The sequence below is a fragment of the Chiloscyllium punctatum genome, chromosome 24 (genome assembly GCF_047496795.1).
Source record: "Chiloscyllium punctatum isolate Juve2018m chromosome 24, sChiPun1.3, whole genome shotgun sequence".
NCBI lineage: Eukaryota > Metazoa > Chordata > Chondrichthyes > Orectolobiformes > Hemiscylliidae > Chiloscyllium > Chiloscyllium punctatum.
The window spans coordinates 6,489,119-6,516,931 of record NC_092762.1 but is presented as its reverse complement, the minus strand read 5'-3'; positions in this window follow the sequence as shown (position 1 = coordinate 6,516,931).

Here is a 27,813-nt window from a genome sequence, read left to right as displayed (position 1 = left end):
GATGATGGACAGACTTTTGGAAGTCAGGATGTGAGTTACTCGCCGCAGTGTTCCTAGCTTCGGACATGCTCTTATAGTTACTGTGTTCATGTGGAGAGACCAGTGAGTTTCTTAGCAATAGTTACCCACCAGGAATTTGACACTGGGTGATTCTGTGATAGTAACACCATTGAATGTCAGGGGCAGGTTAGACTGTATTTTATTGATGATGGTCATGGTCTGGCATGCGTGTGGCCTGAATATTACTTGACACTTATCAGCCTGGATGCTGTCCAGATCTTTCGCATTTGAACATGGACTGCTTCTGAATCTGAGGAGCCAAGAATGTAGCAAAATATTGTACAATCATTGGCGAACATCCCCACTTCTGACCATAAAGTGGAGGTAAGGTCATTGATGAAGTAGCCCTGAAGAATTTTTCGGCCACTGCTCGAGTGACTGCTGCAGACTTGGAGCTGAGTTGACTGACCTTTATCAACCATGACCATCTTCCTCCGTGTCAGGTATGATTCTAATCAGCAGGGAGTTTGCCTCTGTTACCCATTGATTCCAGTGTTGCTAAGGCCCCTTGGTGCCACACATAGTCGAAAGCAGCTTTGATTTAAACGGTTATCGCTCTCACCCCACCTCTGGAATTCAGTTCTTTTGTCCACGTTTGAACCAAGGTAATAAGGTCAGGAGCTTAGTGGCCCTGGTAGAGTGCAAACTGGGCGTCATTGACCAGAGTATTGCTGAGCAGGTTCTGCTTAAAAGCACTGAGACCTTCCACCACTTTACTGAAGAACGAGAGTTAGCTGATGGAGTGGTAATCAGCCGGAGTGGATATGTTCTGCTTTTTTATACAGGAGATACTTGGGGTAATTTTCCACATGATCAGGAAAAGCCATTGTTGTAACTGTATTGAAACAGTTTGGCTCGGGTAGTGGCAAGTTATGGAGCACAAGTTTTCAGTACTATTGCCAGAATGTTGTCAGATTATGGACCCTATGGAGTATTCAGTATCTCCAACCGTTTCAGGATATCGTGTGGACTGAATCAAATTGGTTGATGACTGGTAACGGAATTGCTGAGGACCACTGGAGGAGACTGAAATGGATCAGCTCTTCTGACTGAAGATTGTTGCGAATGGATCAGCCTTATCTTATACACTGAAGTGCTGGGCTCTTCCATCATGGAGGAAGGGGTTATTTGTGGAATCCCTTCCTCCAGAGAATTGTTTAATTGTCCCCAACTTTTCTCGACCAGATGTGGAAAGACTGCAGAGCTTAGATCTGATCCTCTGCTTGTGGGATCACTGAGCTCTGCCTATCACTTACTGTTCATGCTGTTTGGCGCACAAATAGTCCTATTAGGTGGCTTCACCAGGCTGTCACCTCATTTTCAGGTTCCCTTTTGCTGCTCCTGCCATCCTGCACACTCCATTGAACCAATGTTGATCCTCCCGATTGATTGCAATTGTTGCAAGCGGGATATGCCAGGCCATGAGGTTATGTGGAAGTACAATTCTTCTGCAACAGATGTTCCACAACATCTTTTGGACATCCAGATTTGAGCTGCTAGATTTGTTCAAAGTCTGCCCTATTAAGCATCGTGACAGTACATCCCAAAATGGTGGAGGTTATTCTCAATGTGCAGGTGTGACTTTGCCTCCATAATGACTATGCGGTGGTCTCTCTTACCGATAATGTCATGGACAGATACTTCTACAACTGGCAGATTAGTAAGACTGTGGTGAAGTATGTATTTTCCTCTTGTTGGTTCCTTCACCACCTGCCGCAGATCCAGTCGAGCAGTTATATCCTTTGGGACCTGGCCAGCTCGATCAGTATTGCTGTCGCTGAGTTACTCTTGGTGGTGAACATTGAAATCCCCCATACAGAGTACATCCTGCGTCCGTGCTACCCTCAGTGCTTCCTCCAATTGTTGGTCAGCATGGAGGAGTACTGATTCATCAGTTGAGAGAGGCTGGTACATGGTAATCTGCAGAAGGTTTCCTTTCCCACGTGCAACCTAGTTCCATGAGACTTCATGGGATACAGAGTCGCTGTTGAGGACTCCAAGAGCAATTCCCTTCCAACTGTATCCTACTGTGCCGGCACTTCTGCTGTGTCCGCACTGCTGATGAGACAGGAGATATCCAGGGAAGGTAATAGGGAGTCTGGGACATAGTCATACTCTCAGAATCATACCTTACAGACAATGTCAGGCTGTTGCTTGACGAATCTGTTTATTTCTATTCACTGTTTCCTGCCAGCTGTCCCATTCAAGAAATATGCCCATAAATTAGCTCCAATCCACTCAGATTTGATTTTGCAAATTGGGCTGAGGGCTTTACCAAACCTTTTCTAAAAATCAACATGTTTTACATCCATTGCTTCTCTTTAATTTTTCTCCGTTTGTTTCTCAAACATATTTCCCATTTCATTAAATTTATGTTAGTGTTGTCTCTGACCATTGCTTTCAGCCACAATAATTTCTCCCAAACCATTTACTAACTATGTTCTATGTTCCATGTACTCTATCATTTTCCCACACCGGACTCGGTATTCCTTGTATTGCTGGAAAGTTCTGTGAAGACAGAACTGAAGTAGTGGCTTTTTAGTTCTGCCATTTCCCTGTTCCCCATTCTCAATCGTCTGGTTTTAAACTGTAACTACTCTGCACTTGTTTTCTCATATTTCTCACTATGACCTAATTTATCAAGCTATAACAGTTCACTCTTATAACCCTTATGAATATAACTTCAGAAACCCATCAATTCCACCCTTAAACTGCTCAATGATTGACCTTCCACACCATACACTCACAGGAGCATAGACTCTGTGCCAACAGAAATACAGCATGATCTATATTAGTCCTACTTTCCTACATCAGGCCCATAGCCTGGAATGTTATGACACTTCCAAGTGCTGGTTAAGTACTTTTTAACAATTGTGAGGTTTCCCGTGATAATTCCCCTCTCAGGAAGTAATCCCAGAACCCCACATCTCGATGTGAAAAAATCTTTAAAACATCTCTGAACCTCAAACTCTTCACTTTAAAAGTGTGCTCCTTTGATCTTGACCCTCTGACGAAAAGGAACAGCTGCTGTCTATCCACCCTATCCGTGTCGCTTATAATCTTATCCATCGGAATCCCTGACCCCTCAGCTTTCTCTGCTCCAAAGTAAATAACCCGAGAATATCCAGCCTCTCTCCATAGCTGATTTGCTCCATTCCAGGGAACATCCTGGTGAATCACCTCTGCAACCCCGCCAGTACAATCACATCCTTCCTGGAATGTGGCTCCCAGCACTACATACAGTACTCCATTTTGGACGAACCAAAGCCCTGTATAACACTTATAATCTACGCCCTGAGTAGGAAACAAAACACCCAAGGTCCAATTCTTAACTTGCCCATTAACCTGTCCAGTCACATTCAGGGATGTGTGGAGAAGCACAAACTGAGCTTTTCAGTGTGCTGCCATTCATTGAGTCTTCCCATGTCTGGTTCCTTTTCCCAAAGTGCATCACCTCATATTTATCAGGGTTACATCTCATCTGCCATTGTTGTTCCCATCTGACCATTCCATCTGCATCTTCCTGTATCTTAAGGCCTTCCTCCTCACTGCGTACTAACTGGTCAATCTTTATGTCAAACATACACTTACTTATCACATCTCCCCCACTCTCCGCCTAGCCCCCTCCACATTCGCATTTTCTTTAATGAATAACACAAACAATAAGGGACACAGCACTGATCCCTGTGGTGCACCAGGGGACACTGGCCTCCAGTCGCTCAAACAACCTTCTTCCTCCACCATCTGCCTCCTGCCACTCATGCAATATTCGTTTTAACTTGTCACGTTATCCATCATATTGTGAGATTTTACTTTATTTTTCAGTTTCCCAGCTGGAAATTTGTCAAAGGCCTTCCTACAAAACTAAACAATCGACCTCGTCAAACTAATTCAATCAAATCCATTAGATGTGACTTCCTTCTGATAAAGTCATGATGATTATCCCTGATCAAACCTTGTGACTCTGATTGGGGTTCAATTTTCTCCTTCCCTATTTTCTCCAGTAGTTTCCTTAACAGTGATCTAATACTCGCTCGTCTATAGTTCCCTGGTCTATCTCTCCCACCCTTACTGTGAAGTGGAATCGTATTAGCAGTTCTCCAGTTCTCTGGCACCTCCCCTATGGTCAGATTCTAATTAAAATATTTAGTCAGGGTCTTTCCTCCCTTGATCCCAACAGCCGCCTGTGATACAACTCATTCAGACATGGAGATTGGTCCAGATTTATGCAGAACAAAGCCTCAAATCCCTGCTCATATTTTACATCAAACTGTTCAAGAGTTTTCCAGTCCATCTTTTGGAATTCTGTACCTGCATCCTCCTTCTCCCGAGTAAAATAGACGTGAAGGTCACATGTTACAATCCATCAATGTTCTCCAGCTTGACACACAGATTGCCCCTTTGGTTTCTAATGGACACGAACTGTTTGCTGATTATTCTGTTCTACTTGTCCGTGTAGAATATCGTGGGATTCTCCCAGATCTCGCCTACTTGTACTTCCTCATGTCCCTCTGTTATTCAGTCCTTTCGATGTTTCTAAGATTCACGACAATCACCTCTCATGTTTTGAAACTCGAGATTACAGGCTGGTTTCCCCGTCAGACAACCTTGCCAACTTAGGGATTCATTGTTAGAATACCTATTGCAGTTCGTCTGTAGTCAGTATATTCTTTCTTAGTTTGAGATTCCGAACGATACACAATATTCTAAGTTTAGTCTTACCAACACTCGATGCAATTGGTGCACAACATCCTCTACATTCCAATTACATTCATATGAATGTAAACCTAATTTTTACTTTCCCATTTGCATATGTTCTTCCCAATACCTCTCGGTTTAACTTTTATTATGAGCTTACTGTGTGAGTTCTTTGAAAACATAAGCTCATGAATATCCAACAATACGTTATACATTGTTTCTTCATTGCCTATGTCTACAAGAATCATCTTCACACCATTCTAAAATGATGTTTGCCACGTCTTATTTTCCTTTTATCGATACATTATCACATTCCCCAGTTATGTTATTACCCTCTAAATATCGACTAGCATGTTCTTTGTAATCGAGTCCAACCGATACCCGACTGTGGATGACAAGATAACTCGTCTGTAGTTCACAACTCTCTATCTTCATCCTTTCTTAAAGTGTTGGATAATATTTATTACCGTTGCCTTATCCAGACTGGCTAAAAGCCTTTCGGGAATGTGTCGGAAAATAAAGTGAAAATCCGCGATGCACTGAACATGTCTATTACTTCTTCCTCTGAAATTCTTGTGTGAAGTACTTCTCGTCTGTCAGATTTATAAATACTCAGTCAAGCTTTTTTTGTCAAAGATGACCTCAACACTGATAAGAATGATCTTAGACTTTACTTACACAAGTCCCATGGTCACTTGGTATTTCTGGAATAATTTCTGGACATTCTTCCACGAAGATAGACACAAAGAAACTGTTTCTTTTCCCTGCGATTTCTCTGTTCTCTGCAATAAATTATCCTGAACGCACACCAACTGTTCCACATTTGACCTTTTTTTTCATACATTGACAGACACTTTTTAGAAGTCGTTATGTTTTTCTTTTGTTTGCACGCTTTTTCTCTTTCTGATTTTCTTCTCAGTTTCTTGATCATCCTTTGCTGGGTCCTACATTTCTCTGAATCCATTGGCTTACAGCAACTCTTGGCATTTTTCTAAGCTGTCTCATTTCATCTAATAGGTAGAGGATGTTGGGGTTGAAAGTGATAGTTGGAGAGGCGGATGGACCAGACTGATAGGAAGGAAGGTGGACACATAGGAGCATTCAAAAGGGCGGTGCTGACTTGGTAGGTTGGACTGAGGTAAAGTGGGATTTGGGGAAATGGGGAAATCCATTATGATCCCCTGTGGTTGGAGGGTCTAAGGCAGAAGAGGAGGCTTTCTTCCTCCAGGCTTCTAGCGGCTCTGGTTTGGCGATGGAGCAGGCGTAGGGCCCTCTTGTCCTTGGTAGAGTGGGAAGGGGAGTCAAAGTTCTCAGCCACAAGGCGATAGAGTTGTTAAATGTCCCAGAGATGTTCTCTGAAATGGTCGACACGTTGACCTCCTGCCTCACCAATGTAGAGAAGACCACATTGGATTTAATGGATGCAGTAGATGAGACGTTATGTCTCCCTTCGCCACCTATCACTTTCAACCCCACCTTCATCTACCTATCGCAATCCCAGCTACCTCCCCCTGCCGCACCCCCTTCTCATTTATCTCTCAGCCCCCTTGGCCCATAAGCTTCATTCCTGATGAATGGCTTATATCCAAAACATAGATTTATCTACTCTCAGAATTCTGCCTGACTGTGCTTTTCCAGCACCACACTCTTCGACTCTAGTCTTAAAGCATCTGTAGTCCCCACTTTCTCAACAAAACTTCATGGGTTGCATGACTCAGATTTATAATGGATACTTTAAATAAAACTATTACAACAAAAAGTATCATGTACTTAAACAGCACAAAAGAAAACCAATACATTGTGTTCACTGTTCCCAAAAGGTCCTTTGCAGCAAAGTTTTCAATTAGTTATTCTGATAATTCAACACCAATTCCTACATGACCTAATGTTGGGCTCAGTGCTCGACATAATGTTCACGTAAACAATCTCACATATGGTCATTTTTCCAAGCAATGGCATTCAAGAGGGTTAACACAGTTCCAATATAATGTAAACATATATTATTACTGCAGTACTCACAAATGTGAATATCTCATTTTCTGTTTTTTAACATGTCCAGCATTTGTATTGCAGCTTACTTTTTGATATATAACTCCCATCAATGTTTGCTCCTCCTTGCTGTTTTTACGCTCCACCTTACTAGATTCTGTGGAATCTGAGCGACGTTGGCTCTGGGGAGCTTAATGGTAGAGATCATCTCGCCACATCATTTATGATCTTCTCAAACTTTAATTGCTCTGGATCTCCCGTGATGCTGTGGAATGGAGAAGGACAATGATCTTCCAACAATGCTCTGTATTCCCCCAGAGAGATGAGACAGCTCTAACCTGGGTGGGAACCTTACAGCACGCTGGTAACGTGTTGCTGCTTCTGTACAGGGTCTTAGTGAGATCTCATCTGGAGTTGTGTGTACAGATTTTTTCTCTTCAATGAAGAAAGGATGTTATTATATTGAAAGCAACTCAGAGATGATTCCCTCAACTGATTCCTGCAATGAAGGTGCTAGCTTATAACGAAAGGATGATCAGGTTGACCCAGTAGCCATTGGAGTTTACAAAAGTTAAGGGTGATCTTATTTGAACATAGATGACAGAAGGAGTCAACAAGTGAAACGAATTATACAGATAGTGGAGGAATACATTCCGTTCTCCAGCCTGTTATACAGGAACAACAGGAGGATATTCAGGCCTTCGAGCCTGTTACACCAAAACAGGACGAGGATATTCAGCGCCTGGAGCCTGATATACATTTACAGGAGGAGGCCAATCAACCACTCAAGCCGATAATAGTAGGCCATGCTGCACCAGTATCCTGTTAAACAGCAACAGGATCAGTTCATTCAGCCTCCTCAAGTCTGTAACATAGGAACTGGAAGAGGTATCACAGTGACTGGAGATTGTTACACTGGAATAACAGGAGGCCGTTCAGACCCACCGAGCCTATTGCAAGGGAATTGGAGAAGGATAAAAAGTATCTGAGACTTCTTTCATGAGAAAGGAAAAGGTAATTTCGTCACGTGTCTGTTGCATGTGAACAAGAGAAGACCAATCAATCCCTCGGTCCCATCTCCGGTATACATGAGGAGACCGTTCAATATTTCCATGGAGAAGTATGAGAAGACCCATCAGCCCCTCAAAATGTTGCACAACAACAGGAAGGTTTCATAATCTCCCAATCCTCTAAAGCATCAACAGGAGGAGGACATTCTGGCCTTGGAGGTGGCAACATGGGAACACAAGAACGACGTCAGCCCATCGAGTTTGTATACCAACAGGATGATGAGTCCATTCAGCCACACATGGCCCTTACACAGCAGTTGGAGCAGATTTCTTAAAAACATGTGCCCATTAAATAGGAATTCAAAGAAAACGTGAAGGCTTTCGAAAGGGAAGAACTTATAATAATAGTATACATTAGGGACTAAAGTGTAACAATAAACTATTGTAATTTAAGGCTAATTATTAGAATCCATTGTTCAGGACATTTGCAAAGTTAAACCACAATCCATCAGAGTCAACATGGTTTTATAAAGGCTAAATCGTGTTTGAATTGTTTGCTTGTGTTATTTGAAGATGTCACTAACAAGGTGGATAGTGGGAATCCTGGAGAGGGAGCATATCTGGTCAACCTGAAGGCATCGGATATGTCGCTTCTCCAAAGAGTAAGTGGTAAGATCAGGCAACATGGGTTTAGGAGTAATTTATTAGTTTGGATGGAGGATTAGTTAACCAACAAAATGGAGTCAGATGTATTAAATGTGTCATTTTCTTTTGGTAAAAGCAATTTGTGGGGTGCCATTGATTTCAGTACTCATGCCTCAAACATTTGCGATCAATGGTATCACTGTACTCGGTTTATGGGATAGAAAATGCGATGCCACATTTTCAGATGACACGTGCATTGGTGGGAAATTACTTCGGAATGATGATGCAAGAGATTTTAAAACTATATGGATAGGATAGGTGAATGGGCCAACTTTTGGCAAGGAAAATTAAAGTGAATAAATATAGGGCTATTCTAGTTGGCCAGAATAATAGAAAGGCAAAGTATTATCTAAATGGAGAGAAAGTTCAAAGTGCTTACGTGCAGAGGGATCTGGGTGTCTGCTTGCATGTCACAGAAAACCTGCCTGCAGGTACTGCAAGTAATAAGAAATGCAAGCATAAATTCAGTGTTTAAATATAAAAGGATAGAGTAGAAAGGTAGGGAGCGTTGGTGTAGCTATGTAAGGCATTAGTGAGGCTGCAACTGGAGTACAGTTTGGGTGTCCTGCAGAATGAGGTATTTCCATTGGAGGCAATTCAGAAGAGCTTCATCAGATTGATTCCACATTTGAAGTGTTTGTCTTATGAAGAGAGATTGAGCAGTTTAGGTCTATATTCTCCAGTTTATAAGAATGAAAGGAGATCTCATTGAGGTCTGTAAAATGCTAAAAGTAATTGAATGTGTAGATATGGAGTGAATTTTTTTTTCATGTGGCGCAATCTACAACAAGAGAATAGAGTTTTAGGGTGGAGAGATGGCAGGAAAGACGGACAGAGAGCGCGTTGACATCAGCCTCATCGGGGGGTTGGATTCCTCACAGATGCTCCTTGTTCTTTTTCAACCCTTCGATTGTGTTTCATAGGAATGGGGAAGGAGAGGGTATCATACAGGAGCAGGCACTCAGGATAAATCAGTCTCAATCAGTGAGACAGAACGTAACCAGTAGGGTCACATAGTGACCAGCGCTGGGTTCTCAACTATTTACATTCTATATTAATGATCAGGAGGATGGAACAGATATACAGATGCTGAGTTTGGTGATGTCGCTGTGGTAAGCAAGAGATTAAACTATCAAGAGAGGGTGGAGAGTCTGCAAATAGATTCACAGAGTGAAAGGCAATAGATAATAGTTTGGCAGGTCGAATTCAACATGATATAACCTGTCATTTCATTAACAGGAATAACGGAAAGCAATATGTTACTGAAATGGAGAGGGATTTTAGAACTTATTGATACTGTGTACTAGGGGGTTTCCTCAAACCCGTTCAGACATGGGAGATTTTGCTCCATCCCTGATCGTCAGCTCCCAGACACTCCAAGTGACCCAATTGCTCTCCGTACACATGGAATACTTTAACGTGGTTGACTGGTGGTGGGGATGATATTTTGAAACGTGCATCAAGTGGACGGCCTTTATTCAAGATATATTCATTTCTTTCTACCTGGAGACCCAATGACGATGGGAATGGCTGAATGGTTCTGAATGAAGAGACCATGACTGCTGCTAGGACAGTGGGTATTCACCAAAACGATGTACTGTGCATGGGCATACTGTAATATTAATAGAGAGAGAGAGAGAGAGAGAGAGAGAGCTCCTTCAGTTCCCCCACCTCTCCCCATTGACATGGGTATTCTGCAGATGCCATGCACACCATCGGGAATACCACTATATTGAATACATCCAGCAGCTCCCTGCTGTGGGATAAACAATGTATTTACCTCATCCACCATATATACCATCCATCACCGAATGGTGACATCAATGTTGAGATACTGGGAAATGATGGATATGTTACCTAGTTCTACCAAGAAAGTTATGGATCATAGAAGCTGAATGAAACAATGACCCTAACAGCCACTGGCAGCACCACCCGCTTCTTGGTGTGATGCTGCAGGACGTGTTGAAGGAGGTGACATCACTCTGTGACCAGCTCCTTGTTCAGTCAGGGTCCCCTCACTATCTGCTCCTGGGTTAAGTGTAGCTTGGGAATCTGTTCATGGAATACTTGGGATGGATGCAGCAGATCCTTTTCCCCACGCACACTCACTCCGTGGTTTCAGAGTTTCCTTTATCTGCAGCCTCTGCTTCATTTCTTGTTCATGTTGCAGGCTCAGATGCTGTAACTACAGTCCCCATGCTCCATCCAGAATTGGGTCACCAAATCCTCAGGTCTCCCTGAATGTCTGAGGCAGCTCACAGCACATCCTCCAGCAAACCATCCCCAGCTACTCCACTAAATTTTCAATTACAGGAGTCAGTCAGAAACCCCTCGGCTACAAGTGTTGTGGACCAGACCAGATCCCCGCAAAATATTTTAAGAAGGCCGCTTAGACCCAAACCTATTCTTATTTTAAACATAGATGTAAAGTGTGCGTTCCGGATATGTTGTGACTGGTCGAACCTCTCGACATTAAGCAAAATATAATCTATTCAAAAGTTTTGTTTCAAATCCAATCGAAGAAAAGAACATTTTGGGATAGCTTATATGTTGGAACACTTACACAAACAATAGATACTGTACCTTCTTGGTATACACTGCTTGGCACAAAGATATATTCAAATACAGATTCTAACATGCAATTTTTTGATCCAGGAGGAAACAACATGAACAGAGATCTCAGCAAGAAAAGCAGCTGGGGATCATGTATTGATACTTCCAACCCTTCGAGGATCCCCAGCAGCTTCTGAATGCTGCAGATAAAAACAAAACGAATAAACCTGGTCTGGGAGAGCTGGCAACTGCCCTTCGATTGTTACCACCTCACGGAAACCAGCCTTTGATTTCTGAACCAAATCATTATCATCAGCCATTTCAGCTTCAAATCTTGCCATTTTAACTCTCTGCTCTTCGACACGAGTTGTCACGACTGCAGGAAGTGAATTGTTGAACCTCTCCAAAACAGGAATCTCTCTAAGAGTGCCATAGCTTTGTTCTATTTTTAATGCCCTTCCCCACTTTTCAAAACTAATTTGTTTGATTCTTTCAAACTCAATATGCGTTTAACCAGGGACGCTATTTTAGATTCCTGAAACACTGTCTTTCGGCTTCTGGCACAAGCTCATATACACTTCAGATGGCTTTCTTCACCTCCCCCTCCTCCTCAGATACCTCCTCCGAGAGGGATGCAAATACCGATCAGCGTTGTTTGAATCAACTAAATCCACATGGTCACTGAGCACTGAATTTGTTTAGCCACTTTCTCAAATGAAATTAAAAAGGCTCCCACATTCTTCTCATCAAATTTAGATAATGCCTGGGTTTATTGAAACAGATCTCCATCAGGTCTTTGGCTTATATGGGGTTGCGCATCCTCACTATTCTTCTTATCCAGCCTACCGTCTACCTTCATCTCGATCCTGTATGTCAACTTTCCTCTCTAATTACTAACTTTTGAAGTTGAAACTCGCTGCTTTTCTTCTCTCTTTTTCTTTCTTTCTTCTTCATTTCCTTTTCTTTTATTTCTACTTTTCATCATAATTCAAACAGTTTCAATTCCTTCTCATATTCAAGGCGCCTCATTTGAAATTGAATTCTAGCCATTTCCAAAGACTCTGATGGCGGTTCCACAATTGCCAAACTCTAGCTGTAATTTTCTCTCATTTTCTCACAGACGAACACAACCCCAACTTCAGCTTGTCTGCCAATTCCTACAGCTTTGCCTTCATTACCTTTTGTAAGACCCCCAACTTCATTTCTTCCACACCCAGAGAACTCTTATTGACTGAAAGAATCTTTATAGACAAAACACTGTTTAAACCAACCGAATTCAACATCCGGAAAAAAAGACACGAACAACTACCATACGCAACCTTTGAACGCAATAGCCTCCCGGTGCATACTCTCCAGTGTCTGCATGAGCTTATTCTGGATTCTCTGGTTTCCTCCCACAACCCAAAGATGTGAATGTCAGGTGAATTGGTCATGGTTAGTTTTTCAAAGTTTTCAGGGATGTGTGGGTTAGGTGCCTTAGTTGAGGTAAATGTGTAATAATAGGGTAGCGGAATGGGTCTGTGTAGGTTACTTCTCGGAGGGTTGGGACGAATGGCCTGTTTGCACACTGTAGGGATGATAATTCTAAACCCGTTTGGTATCGATTTAGAACCGGACAAGAGACCCCAGTTTGATATAGACCAACCAGACTGCCTCAAACTATTTTAAGAGGGTAGTTTGGATGCCAACCTTTCCTTATTTTAAAGCTAGATGTGAAGTGGGAGTTGCAGATGTGATGCTACTAGTCAAACCACTCACCATTAAGCAAAACACAACATACTTAAAGACGCTAATGAAAATCCATGCAAAATGAAGAGGAATTTAGAATAATTTAACTATTGGAAACCATTACCGCATAATGGATACAGTACCTTCGACAAATGAACTTTTCCAATATACCAACATTCGATAAACACATCTCTTGGAAAAATGGAACATTGAGACATACATTCTTGCATAAAATTCTCCAATTCAGGAGGAAACAGCATCAAGTCAGGTTTCAGAGAGAGGAGCAGCTGGCGATAAGTTACTAGACCGTTGTTACTGCTATTTATTATAAACCCTAAAAGTGTCGAAAGTCATTTACTTCAGCCGTTTTCAGTAGGCAGTTTTGGCCTTCTAGATCTCTTACTTAAAGAAAGGAGAAAATAATCTTTTTTTAAAAGTGACAGCATTGTCACACACTTTGGATCCCTGGCCCTTTATTTGAGGGGCTTCCTCTATCGGAAGATCACCTGAGAGGGACAAATACGGGTACAGACCATGTTACAAGACTGTGTCTCATAACTTCTGAAACACCCCTGTCCATGGACCATAACACGGGACATACTGGGAAGTGAACAACAGCCTGACACAGACCATTTCACTGTTTCTCAGCTTCACAATGCCAGCACTCGATACACTAGAGAGCCATAAACAAAGGCCAGGGAAAGAAACAGAGGGACAGAAAGATTCACATTAAAGACAGAAAGAGACAGTTAATTAACTGAAAAGATGTTGTGGAAATATGGGGAAAAAGACAGGGCAATGGGACTAACTGGAGAAGTGAGAATCTTCAAGAGTAAACTTAAAAGAATGAGAACATTGAATAAAGGCATTGTCAGATCAGCTGGAATAGTTTGTTACATCAAATTCTGAATCTGCTTCAGAGAACACCACAAACAACACAAACTGGGACAAGATGACAGCCCAGCATGGAGAGCTGTGCAGAGAATGCTAGTGTGTTGCTCAGTAAGCTGCACTATCTGCCCAGCACAGAGATTATTGCAAACTTTACTATCATATGCTAACTATACTCGCAGCAAATGACTGCATTGTCGACAATGAGAAGGTTTGCTGTGTATGTGTTCATCAGAGACTGAAAGAGAGAGTGTGTGTGCGCGATTGGCGTGGTTGAATGGGAAACTCATTGTTTGAGAAGGAACGCACATGGAGGAAACTATTTCAAATAAGAACAACTGGTAGGCTTTTTGTTAATCAACAGAGAGAGAACGAGAGAAGTTTCATGGACAGATACGGTAAAGTGTTTGAGAATGTCAAAATAATGGTATAGCCAGAAAAAAAAACAGCAATATACATCGGCGTACGCTTGAATGACGGATGGATGGGAGTTTGGTGTGAGGTCGAATCAGATTTGTTTCGGCAGGTTTGAAGCCGGGAGCATCAGCAGCAGATTATTGTCTGCATTAAGACTGTACTTCGTAGCTCAAGGTTCAAACAGCAGATGGACTAAACCAGTGAGATATATTCTGGAGTGGTGAGCATTTCAGGTTAGAAATAGTCAGGCTATGGTGTCATGAATCAGCTCATGGTCAAAGGGATCCCCCACAGTTGTGACTTGTCTGCTTCAGTCGCAGATATTGGCCAGGGATGGGATGGAAACAGTGGCAGGAAATGGAGTTTGTAACCAGAACAGGAGAGAGTGACCTCCCTGCTCTTAATATTTAAATAACAAAGGCCATGATACATTACATTGTGGTTCTCCGCTGGAACTGAGTAGGTCAACATAGAGAGTAACACTGCCAGAGCAGAGAGGGAGGCAGTAATTGAACACATTCATTAATGTAGTTAGTAGTGGTCTGTAGAGTGAATATCTGGATTGAGAGTTTCAACAGTAAATTAATAGTGACAAGAAGTGTAGACTATATAAAAGAACAGTAATAGAGTCATAATCGGTTTTTAGAACAAAACAATCTGAACGTTGACGCTTACCAGGAACACCAACGATACTCAGGAAAGGATAACAAAAATATAGAATAATGAGAAGAGCATAATAGATCCGCCATGATAATGACAATCAATAAAATGCAGAAAGACGTCTAACATAAATGTATAAACTCCTGTCTATTGTTGAAACTTGCCAGTCTAACGTTTCCAGATTCTGATACATTTTGACACATTCCAGTCTCATGTTCTCAGATACTGATCTCTCCTCCCCCTCTCTCTGGGTCTGCTGTTCCCTGTCAGTGCTGTCGGTGATGCTACCTCTCATGTTATGGGATACCGCATTGAACGGCGCACATTTATCATTAAACGATGGAAACCCTCCACTGAGATAATTAGAATCCATGGAGATTGGCATTAAGAACTAACACTGGGAAAATTAGCAAAGGCTACGACAACGGCTGAATGGGCACTGCAAAAAAATCAACAGACAGGAGTGTTCCCTCCCAGTTGGGGAACACTTCAGTGGTCCAGAATATTCAACCTCGGACCTTCTGGTGACCATCCCTCAAGGTGGATTTCAGGACAGGCAGCAGCGAAGAGTGGCCGAGCAGAAGGTGATTACAAATTTCGGTTCCCATAGGGAGGGCCTCAACTGGGGCCTTGGGTTCATGTCACATTGCAGGTGACCACCATTGCACTACACACACACACAGGCGCACACACACACACACACACACACACAGAGGCAATCCTATGCACACACATATGTACGGACACATATGTACATGAACACGCACGCAGACACACACACATCCTTACAGACACACACACATCTCACAGGCATCCGCTCAGAGACTTAGACCATTCTACACTCATGCATACACATATACACTCTCTCTCACTGATACTCAAGCCCCCCACCCCAGACATACACACACACTCCCACACTCACACATGCACCCCCTCACAGACTTAAGACACTCTACATCACTACACACACATATACACTGCCTCTCACACTCACAATCCCCAACTAAGAGAAACACACAATACATACCGACAAAGACCCACAGACACGCATATATTTTGTGGGGTGAACTCGTACTTGCAGAGTTACATTGTACTTTGCTCAAAAACTGCATGTATTCATATCGAACTCTGAGCTCAAAAACTGCATGAATTCATGTAAAACTCTGTTATCTCACTTTTCAGATTAGAATCAATCTAAACATGATGGTATAGACAGAGAACACAGGGGCTAACACCTTCAAAATATTATCTAACTAACACTCATTGTTTCTGCTAACCTGAGAATGCAACTTTAAAAGAAAAAGGTTTTATAATTTACACATGAAAGAAATGAAACTATCATTATATTCGAACAGATGAAAGACTCAACAAACAATCAAGATATTTTTCAATGTATAATTTCAGTTACATCACACTGTAAATTTTTCCGATAAATTCTGTGCCTTAGAAGTGTGTCCTCCACTATCACCTGATGAAGGAGCAACGCTCTGAAAGCTAGTGTGTTTCCAATTAAACCTGTTGGATGAAAACCTGGTATTGTGTGATTTTTAACTTTGTACACCACAGGCCAACACCGGCATCTCCAAATCATGACTAAACAAATAAGCTCAGTTAACCAGTTCCACACATCATTTTTCATATCACTATAAAAGGGAACATTTACTGGGTTTGGAAGGAATGGATGAGGGTTGCTGAGGGATGCACCAAAAATCTTTAAATCTTTAAATCTTTTTTAAAAACTTGTATATGAGAGTATTAAAAGGCACTTCAGTGGTCTATATGTGTTCCACTCTGTTTATGAAAGGACGCAATTATAAAATAACAGATCAGTTGCATTAAAAAAAGTCAGTTGGGCAAGTTTCTCGATACCTTAACTCAAAGTATAATACTTATTGACCAGTGTGAGGCTCCTCCTGGTTTTAAGTGCCCTGTTATCAAATCCTTTCATAACCTTGAGACAGAGCATTGAGACTGCTGCTTAGGAACAGGCCGAAGCAATTCTGTCCCTATGGGTCTCTTACAAAGGGATACGAGAAGGCCATTCAGCCCATATTAGCCTGTTGCTACTTGAAAAGGTGGAACTCTAAAATATTGGCACATTTTGCCAACAGAATCATTCAAAACGAAGGGATATGTCACTGCAGCTGTATGAGGTGCGACTGAAAGGGCAACCTGGAGTACATTGTGTTGTTTGTGCTTCTGTAGCTGAGAAGGGATGGACTTCCATTAGATACAGTTTATCGGCTGGTCATACTCCACGGGTTGCTGTCTCATTTAATGTCTCGGGTCTGTTACACAAGGGCAGGAGGAGCAAGGGCAGGATGAGGCCATTCAGCCTTTCCAATCTATTACAGAGGGCCACGAGGAGCCCATTCAGCCTCTCGAGCCTGTTACAGAGGGGCAGGAAGTGTTTATTTAACTTCCAAGTCTGTTGGAAGTTAACATTAAAGTTCTAACTTTGAACAAGGCCTATTTTGAAAGTATTAATTGAGACCTGTGAAAGGCTGATTGGAATACCCTATTCACAGGTAAAGGGATAGTTGGAGAACGAAAGGCAATCAAAACCTGGTTTCGGAGAGTCCAGAGCCAACGTGTTCCCATTAGTGAGAGGGGCAAGGCTGGTGGGTGCAGGGAATGCTGGATGGCTAGATATATTGATGGTCCGGTCAAGGTAAGGAAGGAGGCATATGTTAGGTAAACAGAGAAGAGATCAAGTGAATCCCGAGAGGTGTGTAAGAGCAGCAAGTGTACAGTCAATGGGGAAAACAGTCCAGACAAATGTGGACAAGGGATGGCTTTAGAAATATGGTTAACGAGATATTGAAGAAATTATACAAATCCTTTTATGTCAAAAGATTAACTAGGGAGAGGATAGGGCCCCTTTAATATCAGTAAGGCTACCTGTGTATAGAACCACAAGAGATTGGAGGGATATGAAACATGTATTTCTTCTCAGTATTTAATGTGGAGGAGGTTACAAGAGCGAGAGAATGAAGAAATATCTAATGATACCTTGAAAGTGTCTATATTACAAGGAGGTGTTGGACATTTTAAAACACATAAAGGTGAACAAATCCCTGGGACCTGATCAGTTGTTTCCCAGATGTTTGTGGGAAGCCAGGAAAGGGATTGCTCAGCATTTTGCTGATATATTTGCAACATTGATTTCCACAGGTGAGGTGTCAAAAGACTGGAGGGCTGCTAACATAGTGTCATTATTTAAGAAAGTAAGGGGAAAAAGCAGGTAACTATAGATCGGTGACCCTGACGTCAATGGTGACTAAATTGTTGTAGCGGATTTCGAGGAAAAAAGATCGATATGCATTTGGAAAGACAAGGACTGAAGAGGGGCTTTGTACATTGGAGATCAGGTCGCACTGACTCGGTGTAACCTTTTGAGGAAGTGATGAAGAGGATTGATGAAGACAGGCCAGTGGATGATGTCTTTATGGGACTCAGGAAGGAAACCACAATGGTCTACATGGTAGACTGGTTAGCAAGGTTAGACTGGCTGGGATCCAGGGGGAGCTCGTCAGTTAGATCCAAAATTTTCTTGAATATTGGAAACAGGCCGTGACAGTGGACATTTGTTCATTAAACGTGGAGACCTGTGACCAGTGGCGTGCCGCAAAGATCAATAGTGGGTCCACTGCCTTTTGTCACTGATACAAATCATTTGCATTTGAGTATATGAAGTATGGTCAGTACGTTTGTAGATAATACCAAATTGGTTGGTGTCGTCGACAGTGAACAATGATCTCTCAGACTATAATGGGACTTTGCTTAGATGAACCGAGGAGTGGCAGATGGAGTTTATTTTAGATAAATGTGAACTATTGCATTTTAGCTAGATAGGTTAAGGCAAGACATACCGGTAGGATTCTGTCGAAAGCTGCAAATCAAGGAGAACTGCATCGAAATTATCGAATTCCTACAGTTAGGAAACAGGCTTTTCGGCTCATCGAGGCCACACCGAACCTCTAAACAGTATCCGACTGGACAAACCCCTACCCTAACCCTCTTAGCCTGCATTTCCCATGGCGAATCCACCTCGTCTACACATCCCTGGGTACTTTACGCAATTTAGCATGGCCAATCTACACTTATCTGTGTATCTTTATACTGTCGGAGGAAAACATAACATCTGGATGAAACTCATGCAGACACGGGGAGAATGTGCAAACTCCACACAGCCAGTCATTCAAGGATGGAATTAAACCCAGATCGCTGCGCTCTGAAGCATCAATGCTAGTCACTGAGCTACTGTGGCACCTTGTAGTGCAGGTTCTCTGTTCATTGAAAGTGCTGTCACTGGTCGACAGCGTAGTGAAAAAGGCACTTGGTGATCTTCCCTTTTTGGTCCGTGCTTTGAATCTAAACATTTTCACACGGTGTTGCATCTGTACAGGACATTCGTTTGGCGACTTTTGTAATACTGTCTTTAATTCTGGTCTCCCTGCTGTCGGAAAGATGTTGTCAAACCTGAAAGGGTACAGAAGAGATTTAAAATAGTGTTGCAGGTGTGGGGTGTTAGAGTTACACGGAGAGTTTGAATAGGCTGGGACTATTTTCAAGTGTTGAGGTTGAGGGGTGACCTGAAAGACGTTTATAAAAGCATGAGCAGCATAGATAAGGAAAACAGTCAACGTCTTTTACCCAGGAAAGGCGAGTCCAAAATTAGAAGACAAATGTTTAAGGTGAGAGGAGAAAGATTTAAAAAGGGACATGAGGGACAACATTTTCACACAGAGACTGCTGTGTGTATGGATTGAACAGACAAAAGAGGTGGTGGAGGCAGGCACAGTTACACCATTTAAAATGCATTTGGATGGATACATGCATGGGAAGTGTGTAAAGGGGGATGGGCCAAGTGCTGTCAAGGAGGACGAGATTTATTTAGGATATTTGGTCGGAATGGGCGATCAGACCGAAAGGTATTTTTCCGTGCTGAACATCTCTAAACTTCTATTGCCTCTTGAGTGTAGAAGACAGGAACAGGAAGAGGCTATTCAGCTTCTGAATTCTGTCAGGCAACTTGTTTGTTCAATTGCTGAGAGTAAAATACAAAAATATATCATTCCGATTTTGATGGTGTTTTACAGAAACAGGGGAAAGGCTTTTAGTCAAGAGAAACTGTAAGTAATGTGAAGAGGCCATTCAAGACCTCAACTCCATTCCACAGGAGCAGCAGGTGAGCACAGAACTGTTGGAACCTGTCAGTCAGTAGCAGGAGGGGGACATCTACTTTCGCAAACCTTGGATCAGGAGGCACACAGCTGCCCAAGATTGGGGCACAGGAACAGGACACAGTCATTGAACTGCTTCAGACTGTGACACAGGGACAGGAGGGAGTCACTCAGAGCTCGAAACTGGGGCACAGGGAAATCTGGAGGTGAGTGAGGCCCCAGCATCCTGTTATGCAAGGACAGACGGAGGTGACTCACTCCCCTCCAATATGGGACACTGGAAGAGAAAGGGAGTTCGCTTGGAACAAACAGAAATATATGAAAAAGGTTGCATTAGTGGTCCATTCAATCCTGCCCGAACATTCACTAAGACCACGGCTGATCTGATTGTGATTCCCTCATTCAATTTTATGGAGACTGCCCTCTCTGCAGCTTCATTTTTTGGTCATGTTGCAGACTCAGATACTGTAACAACACTCACCATGACTCATCCAGAAGGATGGGTCTAACTGGATGAGTCAGGATTTGAGGGGTCCAATGACCAAAATGAAAACACAACATAAAGGTGTGGTCAGTTGTTTCGAACTCTCACATTCGCAATCCAGCTCGCATAACCAGCCCCTCCATTACATATTCAGGATGGAGCACTGTGCAGATCCGGCTAGTGTACAGCTGTATGCAACCCAGCTATGTCCAGAGTGAAACACTATGCAGCCCACACCAATGCTTGATCTATAATCCTTGACTAAATGTTCAGTGTGGGGAGATGTGCAGTCGCACTGGTTCATTCATATACAAACACAGGCTGTTGCATTGTTCGGTAACACTGTATTAGATCACTGCCCAGTGTGGAGAAACATGTAACCAATGCTGGAAGTGACAGAATGTGCAGTTTCCATCCATTTCCAGCTCCATATCTGCACTCTACCTTGACAAGGGGTGCTGCGAATGTGAAAATCAATGTGCGGAAGTGATATAAATGGAAACAATTTAAATACCAATCGTTCTGATTAAGGCGCATATCACTCTCGTATTTAAAGTTGAAATAACTGAGATAATATCCAATGAGGTTTTGTGAACGGTGCAACGGATTAAGAGGAGGATGGTGATGTTATAGTGGTTGCACTAAAAGCCTCCAAATAATCAATGGGAATTAGAGGAACAAATATTCAGGGAGACTGGCGAGACTTGCAAGAGCAATAGGGTTGTTATAATAGGTGATTTTAATTTTCGTAACGCTGACCGGGACTTCCAGATGGTTAGGAACTTAGATGGAACGTAATTTGTTAAGTGTGTTCAGGAAAGCTTCCACAAGCAATATAGAGAGGTTCCTATTGGGGAAGGGACAAACTCGACGTACTGTTGGGAAATAAGATTGGATAGGTGACGGAGGTAAAGTGGGCGAGCATTTTGGGAATAATGACTAGAGCTTATTAGTTTTAAAAGGGTAATGGTAGGGTCAAAATTGGTCCACAGAATCACGTTCTAAATTGGGGAAAGGCGAATGTTGTTGGAATTAGTCAAAGGATTGCAGGGGATGATTGGAGTAGTTTGTTTCGAGGTAAAACGATCCCGGGCAAGTAGGAGGGCTTCAAAAGTGAGATAGTTCGAGTTCAAGGTCTATATGTTCCTGTGAGGATGAAGGGAAAGTGAGTCTGGAAGAGAGAACCCTGGATAACAAGAAATATTGAGGCTCTGACCAGAAAACAAATGAGGCGTGGCTCAGGTACAGGCAGCTGGGACCAATGGAATCCCTGGAGGTACACAGGGGATACAGGAGTTTACTGAAGAAGGAAATCAGCAAGGTGAAAAGAGAGTAAAGATAGCCTTGGCTGAGCAGAGTAGTGTGAATCCAAATTTCGTATAGGAAAGAAAAAGAACAACCAGAGAGAGAATACGACACCTTACAATCCAAAATAGGCATGCATGTGTAAAACCTCAAGAGATGGGTGAGGTCCTCAATTCCCCTCGTGTGTTTATCAGGAAGAAAGACATGAAGACCTGTGACCTTTGGGAGGTTAGTTGTGATACCTTGGAACAGTCCATATTACAGTAGAGGTGCTGATGGACATATTAGAAATCATAAAGTCAGTTAAATCTCTTGGTCCTGACCAGATATATCCAACAGCAGTGCACGAAGCGAGAGAAGACAGTTCGGGGACAAGGACCCGGAAGACTGGGCGGTAACAAATGTGCCCCTATTCAAGAAGGGTTGCAAAGAAAAGCCTGGGAAAGATAGACCAGTCAGCTTAACATCTGTTTTCGGTAAACCGCTTGAGAAGGTTCTGAGATATAAGATATGCATGCATTTGGAAATAGAGTTTGACTTGGAGCAGTCAGCATGGCATTGTGCGTGGCAGATCATGCCTTCGAAATTTTTAGGAGTTTTTGAGGAAGTGACCATAAATGTTGACATGGGCAGAGTGGTGGAAACAGTCTATATGGATTTCAGTAAGGCCTTTGATCAGGTTCCACATGGTAGGCCGCTCTGGAAGGTTAGATCGCATGGACTCCAATGTTAACGATCAAATTGGTGACGCAATTATCTTAACGTTATGAAGCAAACGGCTATGGTGGAGGTATGATTGTCGGACTGGAGGCCTGTGACTGGTGGAGCGACTCAGTGGTCAGTCCTGAGCCCATTGTTGTTCGTTATCTTATACCAATGGTTTGGACTAGAGTGCACAACGCAAGGTTAGTAACTTTGCACATGACTCGAAATTAGGAGGCATCATTTACAATAAGAAGCATTATCAGAAATTGCAGCAGTACCTTGGTCAGCTGAGGAAGTGGGCTCAGAAATAGCAATTTGAGTTTAATACAGATAAGTATGACGTCTTGCATTTTGGAAAGTTAAATCCAGGTAGGAGTTAAATGATGAGTGAGAGGGCCTTAAGGAGTGTAGTGGAACAAAAGGACGTTGGAGATCAGGTGCACGGTTGTCTGAAATTTGATTCACAGATACACAGGACAGTGAAGAAGGTTGGTGGCACACTGGTCTTCATCAGCACATTGAGTATAGAAGTTGGGACGTTATGTTGCAGTTGCACAGGATGTTGGTAAGGCTGCAGTTGGAGTATTGTGTTCAGTTTTGTTCATCTTGCTCTAGAAAGGATATTATTGAACAAGAAAGAGTGTAGAACAAATTTCCAAAGATATTCCCTAGGCTAAAGGCTCTAAATTATAGGCAGAGGTTGGACAGGTTAGAACTTATTTCTTTACAGCGTAGGAAACTGAGAGTGTTCTGATAGAAGTGTAGCTCTTATGAAATCCTGAGAGGTGTTCATGGGGTGAATACTTCAATTTTTTTCCCTCAGGTTGGGGAATCGAGGACTAGCGGACATCCATTAATGTTTGGAAAGGAAAAAAAAAGTATATAAAAAGGAACCTGAGGGGCAACCTTTTTACACAGAGTGTGGTATGCATACAGACTGAGCTGCCAGTGGAAGTGATTGAGGTGGGTACAATAACAACATTGAAAAGGCATTAGGACAAATACACAGATAGGAAAGGATTAGAGGGATACAGAGCAAGGGCAGGGAAATGGGGTGAGTGTGGTTGGACATTTTGGTTTTGTATGGACCAGCTGGGCCAAATGGCCAATCATACTGGCAGTCTCGTGCAGTATGACTGTAAATGAGTGGAGGCAGAGTGGAGGAGACTGAGATAAAATGTCTGGAAGGATATGTTCACAGGTTTCAGAATGCTGAAATGAAGACATTTCGATAGTATCATGCAACACGGGTCAGTATTATGAAGAATTATGAGTGAATGGGATATTGTTGTGAGTTCAGGCGATGGAGAGTTTTGGATGAGCATTTGTTCTGCAGCTTTGTAACTGGGAGTGAGGACAGCAGAGTCTTCGCCTCACTGGGCAGAATCTAACAAAAATCTGTCTCAGTGACATTTTCTTTGAGAGTGACAGAGAGGTTGTCTGCACGAGGCCGAGCTAGTTTCCTGATGCTATCTTACCAAACTCATCTCATTGACTACCCACCCCACTCCATGGTGTCCCTCTCATACAATGCTAGCCTGATTCTCCCACCCATCATGACTGGAGGTACTCAAAATCGACCGGATGCCCCTGGATATTCCATGACCCCTGATGCTGGGGCTACCTTTGAAAGGCCAAGGGGCACTCGGTTGAGCTTTCTCAGTTTGGAGCTGCCCTGCACAATTTACCCTGAGCATGGCAGATAAGGGGAAATTACATCACGGTTTGTCGACAGTGGCACGGAGGACCTGGTGGATGAGCTAGTGAAGAGGGGGACCATTCTCTTCCCAGAGGGATCACTCCACCAGACACAGCGAGCATGATCTGAGCTCACCACCCACTTCAGTGTCGTATCTGCAGTCTGAAGAAATGTCCAGCAAAACAGGTCAACCTTCAACAACCTTCCCCACTCTGTTAGGATAAGGGTCACCATATTCTCTCTGATCCCTCACACTCACTGTATATCTGTAACAGCACCGACCCCGAACAAGGCTCATGCTCTAACACTCTCACTACTGCATACAGGACCTTCCCTCTCTTTCTCTCTTGCATCTCTAATGCCCCCCACACAGTTATAGAATATTCTGGAGAATGCCAATTATGGAATATTCCAGATCATGTTCCAACTTATTCCCAGTTTCAGGAAAATGGCTGTGTCCCCGTGTGTAACATGTAAGAGGCTGGAGTAGAGATGTACGTTTTTCAAATCACACACAGTTAAAATCCACCATGAGGCCATTCAGTACTTCAAATATGCTCCAGCATTCAATAAGATCGGGGGTGATCTGATGGCTTTCTCAGCTCCATGTTACAGGAACTTTCAGTCGTTCAACCTCCAGCTTCCTGTAACCGAGCAGACGATTCTCAGAAACTTTTTACCCCATGTTTCTTCTAGCATGTGTACCGAAGGCATTTCCCATGGGGACGGACTCTCCAAACAATTTATTTCATCTGCTTTATAAATTCATGCAATAGTCAGCATGCTTTCCACAGACCAATCAAAAACATGCACTTATTTTGTGATTATCGATATCCAATCACAATTAGTCATTCTAGTTATTTCACTTGTCTTACCTAATTGTGTTCAGCTAAAGAAAGCTTCCAAACACTTGTCTCAATATAAAATACAATTTCTAGAGGAGAACGTTTTTGTCCTCAGCCGTTATCATGACGATTATCTCAAATATACCTTTTTCCTTGTCATGAATGTTTCTTTTGACCTTTGTCTGGGACTGATTCTGTGTGTAACTGCTACACAGTCTCCCACTCAGTTGGCTGGATGGTTGGTTTGTGATGCAGAGAGAGGCCACCAGTGCAGGTTCAATTCCCCACACTGACTGAGGTTACCATGAAGTGGATTCTCTCTCAACCTCACCCCATCACCCAAGGTGTGGTGACATTCAGAATAAGCCACCATGAGTGGTCGATCTAATGAGAGCTCTTTGGGACTCTATTCTATCAATGTTAGCATTTTAATTTTTTAAAAAAAATTTGACTGAAAAATAGATTTTTATTATTATATTAAAACAATAACAAAGCAACTCGAATAACTGAACAATATTTCACCCATGTGCATGGACATACAAAATAAGTTAAAGTATATAAACGCACAGAAGAAAAACAAAAATAAACAATAAATAATAAATAAATAATACAGCTCAGAATAAGAAAGCTATAGCTCTTGTTCTTCGAGAGCATTAACTGATACGCATTCATATGTTCACAATTCTTCATATTAGATTAATTCGACAATATCGTCATTGCTATATAAAAGCCATTTTTAGAGTGACAGATAAGCCTAATCGTGGTAATCCAACACAACAGAATATTATTTCCTAGCACAAATATTCTCCCATGTCTCTAAAGTGATCTAAATCCCCCAACTCTCTCGCACAGACGTCACGAAGCTGCACAGTCTTGTCTGAGGGGACACTCTCCAACAAATGATAAAGGGTACTGACAAAGAGTGTATTCTTAGCAATAAGCACCTGCTTCTCTGTATCGGATCTGTAAGATCTGTTAAAAGTGTGTGTTTTTAAAATCAAATCTCTAATCTGGAAAAATACCAGAATAAATCTCTACTAAGTATTTTATACTTACGAGTTATTTGATCAAATGATATCATTGTTTCTCCATCAAGTAACACGTGGTGGCTCAGTGGTTTGCACTGCTGACTCAGCGCACGAGGGTCTGAGGTTTGGTTCCAGCCTTGGGTGAGTGGCTGTGTGGAGTTAGTATGTTCTCAACTGTGACTGCGTAGGTTTCCTCCTACGGTCACAAAGATGTGCAGATCAGATGAATTAGCCAATGCTAAATCACTCAAGTGTTCCAGGATCTGTAAGTTCAGACATTAGTCAGGATAAATATAGAATGGTAGGGGAATGGGTCTGGGTGGGTTACTCTTCAGAGGGTCGAAGTTGACTTGCTGGGCCCAAGGGCTTGTATCCACACTGTGGGGAATCTACTAATTCTAAATCACCCAAGCAAGGTAGCACCTGGCTGCCCATAGTTTAAATCTGGAATCCATTATCCCCGGTTGACAACCTGGTAAAGCAATTAAAGGGGTAAGAAACATGGTTTTGGCTGTATTGCCCTCGATCTGACGATCATTAGGTTTTGACAATATTCCATAAATGTTGTCATTTTATTCAAAGTTTGGGAGAAGATTTGTAGCTCGGGTGCTCGTTGTTGTGGTTCTGTTCGCCGAGCTGGGAATTTGTCTTGCAAACGTTTCGTCTCCTGTCTAGGTGACATCTTCAGTACTTGGGAGCCTCCTGTGAGCACTTCTGTGATGTTTCCTCCGGCATTTCTAGTGGCCTGTCTCTGCCGCTTCCTGTTGTCAGTTCCAGCTGTCCGCTATAGTGGCCGGTATATTGGGTCCAGGTCGATGTGTTTGTTGCAAAAGTTAGAACAAACAGTCTTACCGCAAATTCAACCCAAACTCTGGGTCAGATATGCTGTTAACACACTTTGTAATAATTAAAAACACAGAAATAAGAACACACACCAGATCATCAACACCACACTCACAGGAATCCGATTCAGTAGAGAGGAAGAAAAGGACAACCAACTCCCATTCCTAGACGTGATGGTACAGAGAACACCGAACGGAGAATTCACCACAAAGATTTACAGGAAAGCCACACACACAGACCAAGTCCTAAACTATGAAAACAACCACCCCAACACACACAAACAAAGTTGCCTCAAGACACTATTCAAAAGGACTAATAACAGCACACAAACCAACTGCCACTCTCAGACAACAACCCACAAGAACGAAGGGCCCGATACCCAACATGAGCAAAACCAATGTCGTCTACAAAATCCATGCAAGGACTGCACAAAACACTACATAACACAAACAGGAAGACAGCTAACGATCCGTATCCATGAACACCAACTAGCCACGAAACGACACGACCAGCTATCCTTGGTAGCCACACACGCAGATGTCAAGCAACATGAATTTGACTGGGACAACACTACTCTTATAGGGCAAGCCAAACAGAGAACAGCCAGGGAATTCCAAGAGGCATGGCACTCATCCACAGACTCTATATACAAACACATCGACCTGGACCCAATATACCGGCCACTACAGCGGACAGCTGAAAATGACAACCGGAAGCGGCAGAGACAGGCCACTATAAATGCCGGAGGAACCATCACAGAAGCGCTTCACAGGAGGCTCCCAAGCACTAAGGATGTCACCGAGACAGGGGACGAAACGTTTGCAAGACAAATTCCCAGCTCGGCGAACAGTTGTCATTTTATCTAAAAACAACAGACTAATAAGGGTTCACTTTGTCTGAGAGGGCTCAATGTCTAGCCCTATTGACGCCGAGGCCTCTGCGGCCCAGGCACGAACATAGGATGATAAAAAAGCTTAATTGATAGCTTTTAATCGGGGAGATCTACC